Source organism: Otolemur garnettii, unplaced genomic scaffold, assembly GCF_000181295.1.
Source record: "Otolemur garnettii isolate 467f Iridium unplaced genomic scaffold, OtoGar3 scaffold00060, whole genome shotgun sequence".
In the NCBI taxonomy this organism is placed as follows: Eukaryota; Metazoa; Chordata; class Mammalia; order Primates; family Galagidae; genus Otolemur; species Otolemur garnettii.
Window position 1 is genome coordinate 6960847 of NW_003852455.1, and position 11906 is coordinate 6972752.

An 11906-nucleotide genomic window follows, 5' to 3' on the forward strand; every position below is an offset into this window, starting at 1 on the left:
GGAAAAACAATGCTGCTTGAGTTGAAACAAAAGTCAGGAATTTGGAGCCCTGTCCACTGATTTCTTCTCATCTTTTCCATGGTCTTTCTGGAGCTCTGTGGGAGATACCCAAAAAGGCCTGCCAAAGGAATTCTAAGTCACTCTCAGCTCTAAATTGCTGTGGATCTGAGATTCTGAGAAGTTATCCTCATGTCCAGATGAAGACTCTTCACTACATCTAAACAGGCATCCACTAGTCAGACCTCAGATATGGAAGTAGGAATTTCTTCACAGAATCTTGTTATACAAATTCTTACAGAATTGTAGACCATTAAGGGCAGAAGAGACTTTAGAAATCAGCAAGTCAAATAACACCACATTCATGATAAAATGGTAATCTTTTAATTTTCATTGAATCATAGCATTCCAGAAGAATGAAATAAATGCCCAAGGAGGTCATCATCTGGTCAATTGTTCTCTGGCTTCCAAAGAAGTGATATTTATAAGATACAACAACCAGTACATTCTAACCAATCAGAACAAATATAGCATTGGGCATGGGCTAGCAGCCCCTTTTATGCTAGTCCTTGCCCCTTTAGCCTGAATTGTAAGAAGGTGCCTGGAATCTTAAAGGGAAACTGAGGCAGGAAGGTAGAGTGCGGGACTTTCTGGGGGGGAAGGGATTGTTCAGGGGTTGAGTTTGGAAGGAGTGACTACTTATAAACAATCTGGAATTCTTTAATAAGTTGTATATTAGTTCTAGCTGGTAAGTATTTATTTATTCAGCGGGATATAAAAAATTACAAGGTTTCCTTGTGATTCCCCCAATTCTTCTAAGGTTAATGGGCCTTTGCCCCACTGCTAATGCTTCTTACTTTTCTGGAGGGAAAAACTGAGGCAGAGAGGAGCAGACTTGCTGTCAGCCAAGTGCCACATCATAGAATTCTACCCAGATCTACACAGGTGTGGATAGCTGAGGGCCATCCCATTCAGATAGTGCTGTCTCTGGTAATTGGGTTGACGTCATCGAGCAGCTTCAGAGGATTTGAATCCCTTCCAGGGCTCATGTCACCTCCCATCTGGTGGTGAAAAATCCCAGGCTGGAAGATGGGTGTATTATGCAAAAGCAAATACAAGGAAACTAAAAGTCTCACTCTGCAAGTGAAAGACTTTCCCCTAGGTTCTGATCCAAATTCCCAAGGAACATGAAAGGGCTGAGACCACAGTTGCCTATAAATGGATGCAAAGAAGGGGCTAAGCATCGTGCCTTATAGAATTAGGTGTGAATGTGAGTAGAAGGCACCTTAGTTATCACTTGGTCTAACCCCCTATCTACGGCCTGAATCTTTAAGATGAACCCTCCCTGACCCCAATCAGACTGGAAGATGCTCTGTTCCTGAATGAGCCTCAGTCTCCCACAACAGACCTTTCTCTGTTTTGTCAGCCTGCCATACTCTTCCTCTTTCCTGCTTCTTTTGTGCCTGTCTTCCACTTGCCTTCCAAACTAAATTTTTGATAATATCTATTTTCAGAAAGGGCCCTCTGATCCTCCAAGTTAGCATTAGATTCCTTGTAGAAACAATTCCAATGCCACCAGGATTTCACACACATAGCAGTCACTACCATTGTGTTTTCATTGCTATCTCTTTCCTTAGACTCTGAACTACCCAGGATGGAAGGTACTGACTTGGACTTTGTTATGCGTTTGCTGCAGGGCACATCAAAGGGCTTCACCCAACAAGGGCATTCAAAAAATGTGAATGAAAGAGTAAACAAATGAATTGCTCTGTCTTGGATGCTGGTTAAAAGTTTACGTTCATAATCTCATTTTATACTATGCTTATGAAGAAAGTAAGATTTTGATGATCATGAGAAGTAACATTTTAATTTCTATTTTAAGCATGAGGAAGACAGATTCAGAGAGAGGAGAAAGAAACTGTTACATTATATATGTAGGACGTGTATGAGCCATTCATTGTACTTTCAAATCTTTTGCCATCCTTGTCTTTAAAACTGACCTTTGGAAAGTTATTTTAATGACCCTTTCGAAATTATTTATTTTCAAAATTTGCATTAGGTGCAATTCATACGTTTCAATTTCCTTGAGTTTTAACAAAGGCATGGAGTCATGTGGCAATCATGACACAGAAGCGCCCTCCACCCTTTCCTGCCCCGCCCACTCCCTGGCAATCACTAGTCTGTTCCCCATCCTCATAGTTTGTACAATCACATTTTTTTATTTTTTTATTTTTTATTAATTTATCTATTACACATTTATTTTTGCAATGAAATTTATACTGAAGACAAAAATATCAGAATAAGGCAAACTTGAAAAAGAAATAAAATTAAAAATCGGTGGAAATAAAAATGACCAATACAGATGATACAGACACATCCAATTACACATATAAAATAGTGTAATAAAATAATATATAATATATTCACTTACACATTATATATATGTAATTACTCTAAAAAGAATCAGATTCAAATATTTCTGAAAGGTTCAGTATACGTAGTTAATATTCTGAAAGCAACCACACAAAAATATGGAATGCTTCATGAATTTGCATGTCATCCTTGTGCAAGGGCCATGCTAATACTCTTCTCTGTATCATTCCAATTTTAATATATGTGCTCCCAAAGTGAGCACTATAATCACATTTTTAACAAATATAAAACCAAAGCCCAGTGAGTTTAATTAACTTGTCCATGGTAAGCAGCTAATAGGTAATTAGATTTTGCTTCTGAACCTGGCACTTCTGGTTCCCTATAAGGTAGAAAACATGGGTATGGAAACAAGGAAAACAGCTGTCATAGTCCCCCTAACTTCCTCCCACCTTGTCCTCTACAGAGAGGGCTCTGTCCTCAGTGTGGGTGGGAGGCAAGCAAGGTAAGTGTAGCCTCATTACCCGAAGCAAAATCTGATAAAGTTCCACCTCTGATCATCCACTAGGTTCTGGGGGAAGGCTCTGTTCCCACCCAGTGGGATAATCTGAAAACCATTAGGATCTGCAGGCTGCTCGGGAGACAGTGGTGTAAAAGGTTGGTCTTTTTCCAGTTCCCTCACTTATCTCCAAGAGGGTTCTGAGAGGAGGTCACTGCTAACTATCTAGCGTCCCAGTTCAACAGCTTCTCCACTAAGGCCTGGGGGCCCTTTGCCAGACGTGGGTAAGACTGCAGGTGAGCCTTGCTTGCACAAGGTGGGTGCTGCTGCTAATTGGGTTGATGTAATTAACTGTTGTGGTTGTTCATTGGGAAGCCAGCCACGGTCTCAGCATGAGCAGCCTAGCTGGGCCAGCCTGTGGCAGCAGGCACAAGTCTCATTGGAGCTCTGCAAGCAAACAAGTTTAGAGGAAGCTTCAAAGGTGGAGAGTTGGGCTGCCGCTGGGACTGGGCCATTTCCCTGGGAGGCATTGGCTTTGTAGGCCGTGAGGGATAGAGAAATTATTTTATCTTCATCCTGCTTTTCATCAGGGTGGCAGGATATTGGTGCCACTTTTGTCTAAAGATAATCTCTTTTCTAAATTAAAAAAAAAAATACTTGCTTGAGACTGAGGGATACTAAGTGAGCCATGGTATGTTCTGACAGATGCAAGAAACAGCCATAGGCCTCCCATTTCTACCCTGGGCCTCACTGTAATCCCTTCCCCATATCATCTTGAGACCCTAACCCTGTCTGTCTTCCCTAAGAAGATAACTTAAAAAATACTTTGTAATTCATGGGGCTGAAACTTCCCTTCAGGCTCACAGCTTTTGCTGCAAAGATGCCATCTAGTCCTATTCAGAGAAGTCAGATCTGCTAGTGAGTTTCTAAGATCAGCAGCCTAGACGGGTGCAGGAGTCTCCAGACAGCAGCTTCTGTAATGGACCAAACCCAAGGTCATATGCAAAACTAGGGACAGCGAATAATGAAATTTCACAGGCTACAAAAACCACACTTTCGGGTCTAGTTAATAACTAGCTGGGGGAATTCTGGAGGAGGGTTTTACCTTCTACACAGACATTCTCTTCCTCATCTAGGCAATGGGGGGCATAATACTTATCTCATATGGTGGTGGAGTGAAGTGGGGTCCATAGTTACTCAATAGCAGTAACTATGATCATCTTATCATCAGGGATGTTTGGTTTAAATAATCTTGAGTATTCCTGTAAATCACCTGAAATGTCTTCTGTCTTTTGCTGTCAATCCACAATATGATACCATATAAGGAAGGCTCCAGCCAATGACAAGTTTTTATTCCTAAATAGAATATCTGCCTTGGAAGTTTATTCTTTTTCCACCCTAAACTTGATGGCACACCAAAAACCATATAGAAGAATCCTTTTTACCTCTGAGTCCAGAGCTCATAGCCCAGAGCCCAGGGCTGAGTCAGTGCTACAATCTTGCCTTTTTCTTCCACATCCTACTTAGTCCCTCTCGATCCACAAAATCAAAATTCCTACTTAAATAGAAGGTGACTTATCTTAAGAAAATCTCAAGAAGCCGTAGGCAAGCAGTGCAAAAGGATGGAAACCCCGAAGTCCCTTTTTGTTTCTTTGCCTACCCCACTCGCTTTTCCACTCTGGGGAGGCATTTCCTGAGGATGGGGCCATTCCTCGTACTCAGACTGGGCATTTATCAATCTCCTCCAATCTTTGCCTATGTTAGGTAGAGTCCTCATGTCACGATGTCTTAGCATTGGAGGAGAGGGGAGGAGAGGGTGTGAAGCCTACACAATAGGTGTGTTCAAATCATAAGATGTGAGAAGATAGTGTAGGAGGGGTTGACCCTATAGTTTACTCATTTGTTTAGTTCCTGGATTAAAATCAGAGGAGATCCCCTCATCTCACTGCCTGTTGAATCCCCTTCCTGCCTTAGACCTGAGCAACCAGAAAATATGGGCAGAATAAAAAGAATATGGATCAGGTGAGGAGCTAATTCATAAGCCAGCCCCTTCATATGACTCCTGGTGGCATGTCTGAAGTTCAAGGCAAATTTAGGTGCCTTTGCCTATGAATGTATGGAAACTTTTCATCACACTAATGCCCTAGTGGTTGGTAAAGATCAACTTCGAACCTGGGACTTTGAGCTTGTATTGACGTAGGCTGTAAATTGTCTTATGTTCTCTGGGGAAAGAAATGAAGGACTAGGAGAAATTTTAAAATGTACCCAAGATCACCTAGTAAGTTGCCAGAACTACTGATTCTCTCCTTTCCCAAAGTATTTTTCCGGACATCTTGCCATCTCAGTTCCTTCTCCATAAAATGAAAATCATGATTATCTTTCTCTGAGGAGCTATGTCAAAAATTATAAAATAGAAATACCTAAATAGCTTCTAGATGATGGCTTGTGTAAGCTGTTTTTGTTGTTGTTCTCCTGTGTTTTCGAATTTTTATTCTTTTTTATGATATGTAACATGTTTTATTATATGTAATATGTCATACACATATAGGACTAAATTACATATATGGATGGCTAAATTAAAGTCATGAACCTTACATGTTTATCTTACTTTTTTTTCTTTTATTAAATCATAGCTGTGTACATTAATGCAGTCATGGGGTACAGTGTGCTGGGTTTGTATACAATTTGAAATATTTTCACCAAACTGGTTAACATAGCATTCATGGCATTTTCTTAGTTATTGTGTTAAGACATTTATATTCTGCATTTAGAAAGATTCACATGCACCCTTTTAAGAAGGACCATAGGGGGTAGATGGGTGGTGGGAGGGTGATTGGTGGGACCATATCTATGGTGTTTTCTAATTTGTAATAGTGAACAATTTATTACTTTTATTCTAAAGAGACATATATTATTAATAATACCTGTTTCATCAGGGTTTATGTAGCAGTATGCACAAGTCCTCTAAATAGTCAAAATACACAATATGTTTGCATGTTATGCTATTCAATTATTCAATCTCTTAACCACTCTACAAAGTGTCAGGTTTTACCTCATCCTTTTCCTGGGGAGCAGCCCTAAACGAAGATGTTATATTCAAAGGGTACTCAGAGAAGTGTCCTATCCTCTTCTAGCCATTTAAAGACCAAGTTACTTCAGCCTGTGCTTTCATAGACCACCGGAAAATATAGCCAGTAGCACCATCACAGAATCACATCACACTCCATTCATGCTCTGGAGGTCCTGGCCTGATAGAATGAAAAGAACTGGTGGGTGGGAGAGCCCTGTGTGTGGAACAGAGCCCTGAGTCATTCCCTTTTCACCAGGTGTTAACTATCAGGCTTCATCCCACCCTTTAGCCGTAGGCAAAGTCTCTTGGCCACTGTTTCCCCATCCATGGGCCCCAATGCTGACCATTCGTTCCCTCTGGCACCTTATAAGGGAAAGCTAATTAGAAAACTCACCCTGCAAGAATGCTGCAGAGGGACCTTTCACACGGACTGAAACCACAGAACCCAGAGGCACAGTGACTCAGTCTGCAGTTGACTTCTAAACCCAGGCCTGATTGCTCTCCAGCCAAGAAAGGAGATGACCTATATGGCAAAGGCCAGGCAAATTCCCACGAGGTCAGTCGTGAGGACAGGTCATGGGAGTGGCCGGTCCTCACGGTGCTCCAGAAAGCACTAGCTACACCCATGGTGTCAGAAAGAGAAGAAAAAAGGCCAACCAACTTATTTACTCATTTGTTTATTTTATTAGTATATATTAACTTCCCCTAAATATATTGTCTTCACCTAATATATCATTATTTGCTATCAGGAAAACAAAGATGAATCAGGTGTCCCTGGTCCTCAAGTCCAGTTAGAGGGAGAGATAGAATTTTAAATAGTAAATGCCTCACAATTGCTAGAAATGAAAGCTATGGAATTGCAGGATCATAGCTTCAACTAGGAGGAAAAGTGAAGACTTCACATGGGAATTAAATCTAAGCTGGGTCTAGAAGAAATGTACATAAGTAAATAAATAGGAAAAAACAAGGCAAAGCAAACAATTTAGGTCAGGAAAGTTAATTTCATTTCCTCAACATTCTGTAGCCCTCAGCCATGTCATTCTTTAAAAATGAAAATTTCACTGCTGCATCTAAAACCCATTGTGAAAATGGTATCCTTATGGAGAGAGAAAAGGGGAAAAGTAGGAGACAGACAACTTAAAGCCTCCTCAGAAACAAAGTACCCGTGTCTTTTCACTTGAGACTTGAAGATGCTTTATCCAGAAACAGGCCCAGCCTAAGCTGCTTCTGGCCAGTTCTTCCACTCCTGCTGCCAACTTTATTTGATACAATTTTTTTTTTTTTCTTTTAACCAGGATGGCTGGGAACCACCCAATAGCTGTCTGTGTTTATGTGTGTTGTTTAATGTTGTTATTCCTCATGTTTTATCTTTTGTTTTTATTTTTCATATTTCCCAACTTCCCCTGGCCTTGGGTGTGTAAAGTGGTGTAAGCTTTCTGGTTTGGCACCTTTGTGAGACAGTTACGTGCGATTCACAACCTTGGCCCTGTCGCCTTCATTCCACTGATGTTCACCGTCTCCCTGCCTCTCCTAAGGGTAACCACTCTATCCCCTGCTTCACTTTTATTTCTTCATTTAAAGAGATAAGAGAATGAACTGACACCTGCTGAGATGAAAAGGAGTGAGGTGTTTAGGAGACCAGAATGCCTTCTTTTTCTTGGAGGCAGATATGCGCAGAAAGGTCAAGTCATCATAGTGACACCCTGTTCTCAGCATGTACTCCGAGCCAGTCATGACTCAGCAGGTGGGTCATGGAGACACTGAAGTCAAACTATTAAATGATTCTTTCATCCAATAGACAAAGCACAACCTCCTCAGGAGATTTATAAATATCAAGGTAATCATGGAAAGATAAGGAATTCCTTTGTGGAGTATTCTCCACTGTCAGCGTCCCTGCCTGAGATCACAACCTGCTATGCGTGGTCCATGGGGGCAGCTTCAGTTTCTGTCTGTAGACGACAAGTCTCCTTGCACAATCATTTATTGTTTTAAATTAACATAAGGATGCTTTTGCCTCTATTTCCTTCCTTTAGTCCCTAGTGATACTCCCACATCCATCATTCTGGAAACAGCACTCTGATAAGATAATCCTTCTGTTTTAAAGTCTTCCTTTAGCTGCCCTCTGCCTGCTATATAAGCATGCCCTTCAGTCTCATAGGCTCTCATTTAACTGCCCAACTTCGTGTGTTAGCCATCTGAACCATATTTCCAATGCATCTAGCTACCACAAAGTCCTTGAGGATCTGGTATATATACACACCGGAGAATGTGACTCATATATTTTTCTGCTGTGATTGCTTTTTCTGAATCTTGTTTTTTTTTTTTGTGACAGAGCCTCAAGCTATCCCCCTGGGTAGAGTGCATGGCATCACAGCTCACAGCAACCTCCAACTCCTGGGCTTAAGCGAGTCTCCTGCCTCCGCCTCTCAAGTAGCTGGGACTACAGGCACCTGCCACAATGCCTGACTATTTTTTGGTTGCAGCTGTCATTGTTGTTTGGCAGGCCGGCGTTGGATTCGAACCTGCCACTTTAGGTGTATGTGGCTGGCGCCTTAGCCACTTGAGCCACAGGTGCCTAGCCTTTTTTCTGAATCTTGAAAAAAGAAAAGAAAAGAAGAGAAGATGGGTCTATAATTCGTGGCTTAACTTCCTTGACCATTGTGAATCCAAGGTAAGTGCTGTATCTTTCAATAGAGTGCTGGTAACTTTTTACTTGTATTTCTCATTAGGGGACTTGAAACATCTCTTTCTCTCTCTCTAGGTGTCCCATTGAATTCTTCCTTTGTGAGGATAAAAGCAATTTGGAGGTAGAGATTTCTGTCTGGTTCAATGGTATAACTTAAACACTTATGATATTTTGTCTAGGGCTAGATGCTCCATAAATAATTATTGAATTAATTAAATTTTAATAAATATTTATTGAGTGTCTGCATTGTCCTTGACATCGTACAGGAGTTACCTATCTGCGCACTCTGTCTTTCTCCATTGACTATGTGTTCCTTGAGGGCATGGAGGCCATGGTGTGTTCATCTCCAATGTGCACTTAGCATGATGCCCAGCACATAGTAAGAACTTGGTAAACATTTGTTCAATAAACAACATAATGAATGCAGGAATATCTTTATAGATGACTAACCTCACCCAATATCCTTCTAATTTGTAAAAAATTACTTTATTTCTGCCTCTGTTCTTCAGGTTCTTATGATAAGGTTCTATGTTGCCCTTGAGTAGGAAAACCAGTAACACATATTTGTCCTGCCTGTGTTGATGTAAACACTTGTTATCAATGCAGCGCTTTACTCACACTCTAAGTATACATTTCATTGTTTACTATGGAATTCAGGCAAGTGTTAGTGGTGAAATGGAGTAGTCAAGAAGGAATGAGTTAAATTAAATGGAGTGATTAAAAGAGTAAAGAAAAAAATAAAAATCCCACATCCCCCAGCTCACAAACTGTATTTCCTAACCCCTTAGTTTGTATATTTCACTTATAATCTGTCCTGTTTGAATCCCTGAGTATTTACTAGACATTTTGCTTTTCCATATAGAGAATCAGCTTTCAAAACACAAGATCCATTTCACACTGACTAGTTTTCTGAATTTATAGTACTTACTGTAACTAGAACAATTCTAAGTTACTGTGATATCTTTGAAGTCACCTTTGTGTTGTCACTAATTAACCTGGTTCCATACACAAGTGAGGTCTATTACATGGCTAATTGTTCAGTTTGTCAATCAAATGAGAATTTCCTAATGTCTTGTTACCTGCCACACAGTTGGCTACATTCTAGGATGACAGAAAACCAAATGTGATGGTTACTGCTCCTGACTTCGTCACAGTATAACGGGTAAATAAATTCACAATGAGTTGCAAGTCACATGAAGCAATTTCCTGATCTAGTTACAACTGTATTTTTAAATCTATAAACAAGAATGTAGTTAACACTCATGAACACAGACACAAAATCCTCAAGAAAATATTAACATATCAAATCCAACAATGAAAATATACAACACAATCAAATGGAATTTATGCACGTATGTAAGACTGTTTCAACATTCACAAAATTCATTCATGTAATGTGCCCCATCAACAGGTTAAAGAAGAAAAAAAAATCATTTGAGCCTATCAATAAATGTGGATAAAGCATTTGACAAAATCCAACATTCATTTATAACAAAAACTCCCAGCAAAGTAGAAATAGAGATATTACTCAACTTGATAAAGACCATCTACAACAAAACTAGGACTAACGTAATATTTCACAATAAGAAACTAGATGTTTTTTGACTAATATCGGAAACAAGACAAATATGTTCACTCTTACAAGTCTTACTCAACCTTGGCTATAAGTCCTAGTTAGCGCAATAAGAGAAAATAAAAAGTATGCAGGTTGGGAAGGAAGAAACAAAACTGTCTTTTTTATTCATAGATGACATGATTATGTATGTAGAAAATCTCCAAAAAACAAAAAGGAAGAAAAAAGTCTGGAAGTAATAAGCAATTACAACGAGGTTGTAGGATACAGGGTTAGTTAGTATACAGCTGTCAATTGCTTTCTTATATAACTGCAATGAACGACTGAAATTTGAAAATGAAAAGTATCTCTTACATTAGAACCAAGAAATGAAATACTTAAAATTAAATGTAACAAAATATATATAATATTTATATGAGAAAAACTACAAAACTCTGATAGAAGTAATCAAAACTCTAAAGAAATAAAGAGACATTGCATGTACATGAATAGAAAGATTCAATTGTCAAGATGTTTGCTCTTCTTAACTTGATTTCAAAATTTAATGCAATTCCAATCAAAATCCCAGCAAGTTCTTTTATAGATATTAACAAGTTGCTTCTAAAATTTATATGGAAATGAAAAAGACTTGGAATAACTAAAATAACATTGAAAGAAAAGAACAAAGTGAAGGACTGACAGTATCCAAGTTGAAGACTTGCTATAAAGTTATAGTATTCAAGACAGTGCAGCACTTGGCAAAAGAATGGAAAAGTAGATCAGTCAAACAGAATAAATAGGCCAGGAATATATCCATATACAGCCAAAGGACCACAGACAATAGGGTGTGAAAAAAACGATCTTTTTCAACAAGCAGTACTAAAACAACTGGGACAACCATATCCAACAATAACAACAACAAAAAAATCTAGTAAGATATTAGACCCTTCACATTTTCACAGAAACCAGCTCATAATGGATCATAGACCCAAATGCAAAATGCAAAACGATCAAATTTTTGAAAAATAACACCATGACAAAATCTATTTTGCCTAAGATTTGATAATGACTTTTTAGATATAATACTAAAAACACAAACCATAAAAAGAAAAATAGACAAGCTGGACTTTATTAAAATTAAAAACTGCTCCATGAAAGATATATCTAGAGCACAAAACTATAAGCCACAGACTTGGAGGAAATATTTGCATAACATGTACCTGATAAAAAAAAAAATCTAGTGCACAAACTCAACAATAAGAAAACAAATAGCCCAAATGAAAGTGGGCACATTATATGAACCATCACCTCACCAAAAAGATTTAAATGGCACAGAACGGTATGATAAGATGTTCAACATCATATGTCACTAGAAAATTAAACATTAAAACAACAGTGGGATACACTACAAACCTATTAGAGTGGTTAAAATCTAAAACACTGATAATGCCACACGCTGGGGAGGATGTGGAGTGACAGGAACTCTCAGTCATTACTGGTGGGAAAGTAAAACGGGGCAGCCATTTTGGAAGATGGTTTGGCCATTTCTTACAAAATTAAATACAGTCAGCAGATTTCACATCAGCTAATTCAACCAACTATAACCAAAATTATGAAAAAAGCCCCCACACATGTTAAAACATACAATAAAAATAACTCAAATAAAAAGGCAATGCAGTGTAACAATTACACAGCATTTACACTGTATTAACATTAGGTAATATAAATAATC

The 11906-nt window shown here is 38.9% G+C and overlaps 1 non-coding gene across 1 annotated transcript; it reads right to left on the reverse strand.

Moving 5' to 3' along the window:
• Positions 1-2522: 2522 nt before the first annotated feature.
• LOC111726297 lies at positions 2523-2632 on the reverse strand. The gene has a single exon (XR_002774106.1). It is a non-coding gene; the product is annotated as a U6 spliceosomal RNA (small nuclear RNA).
• Positions 2633-11906: the final 9274 nt, after the last annotated feature.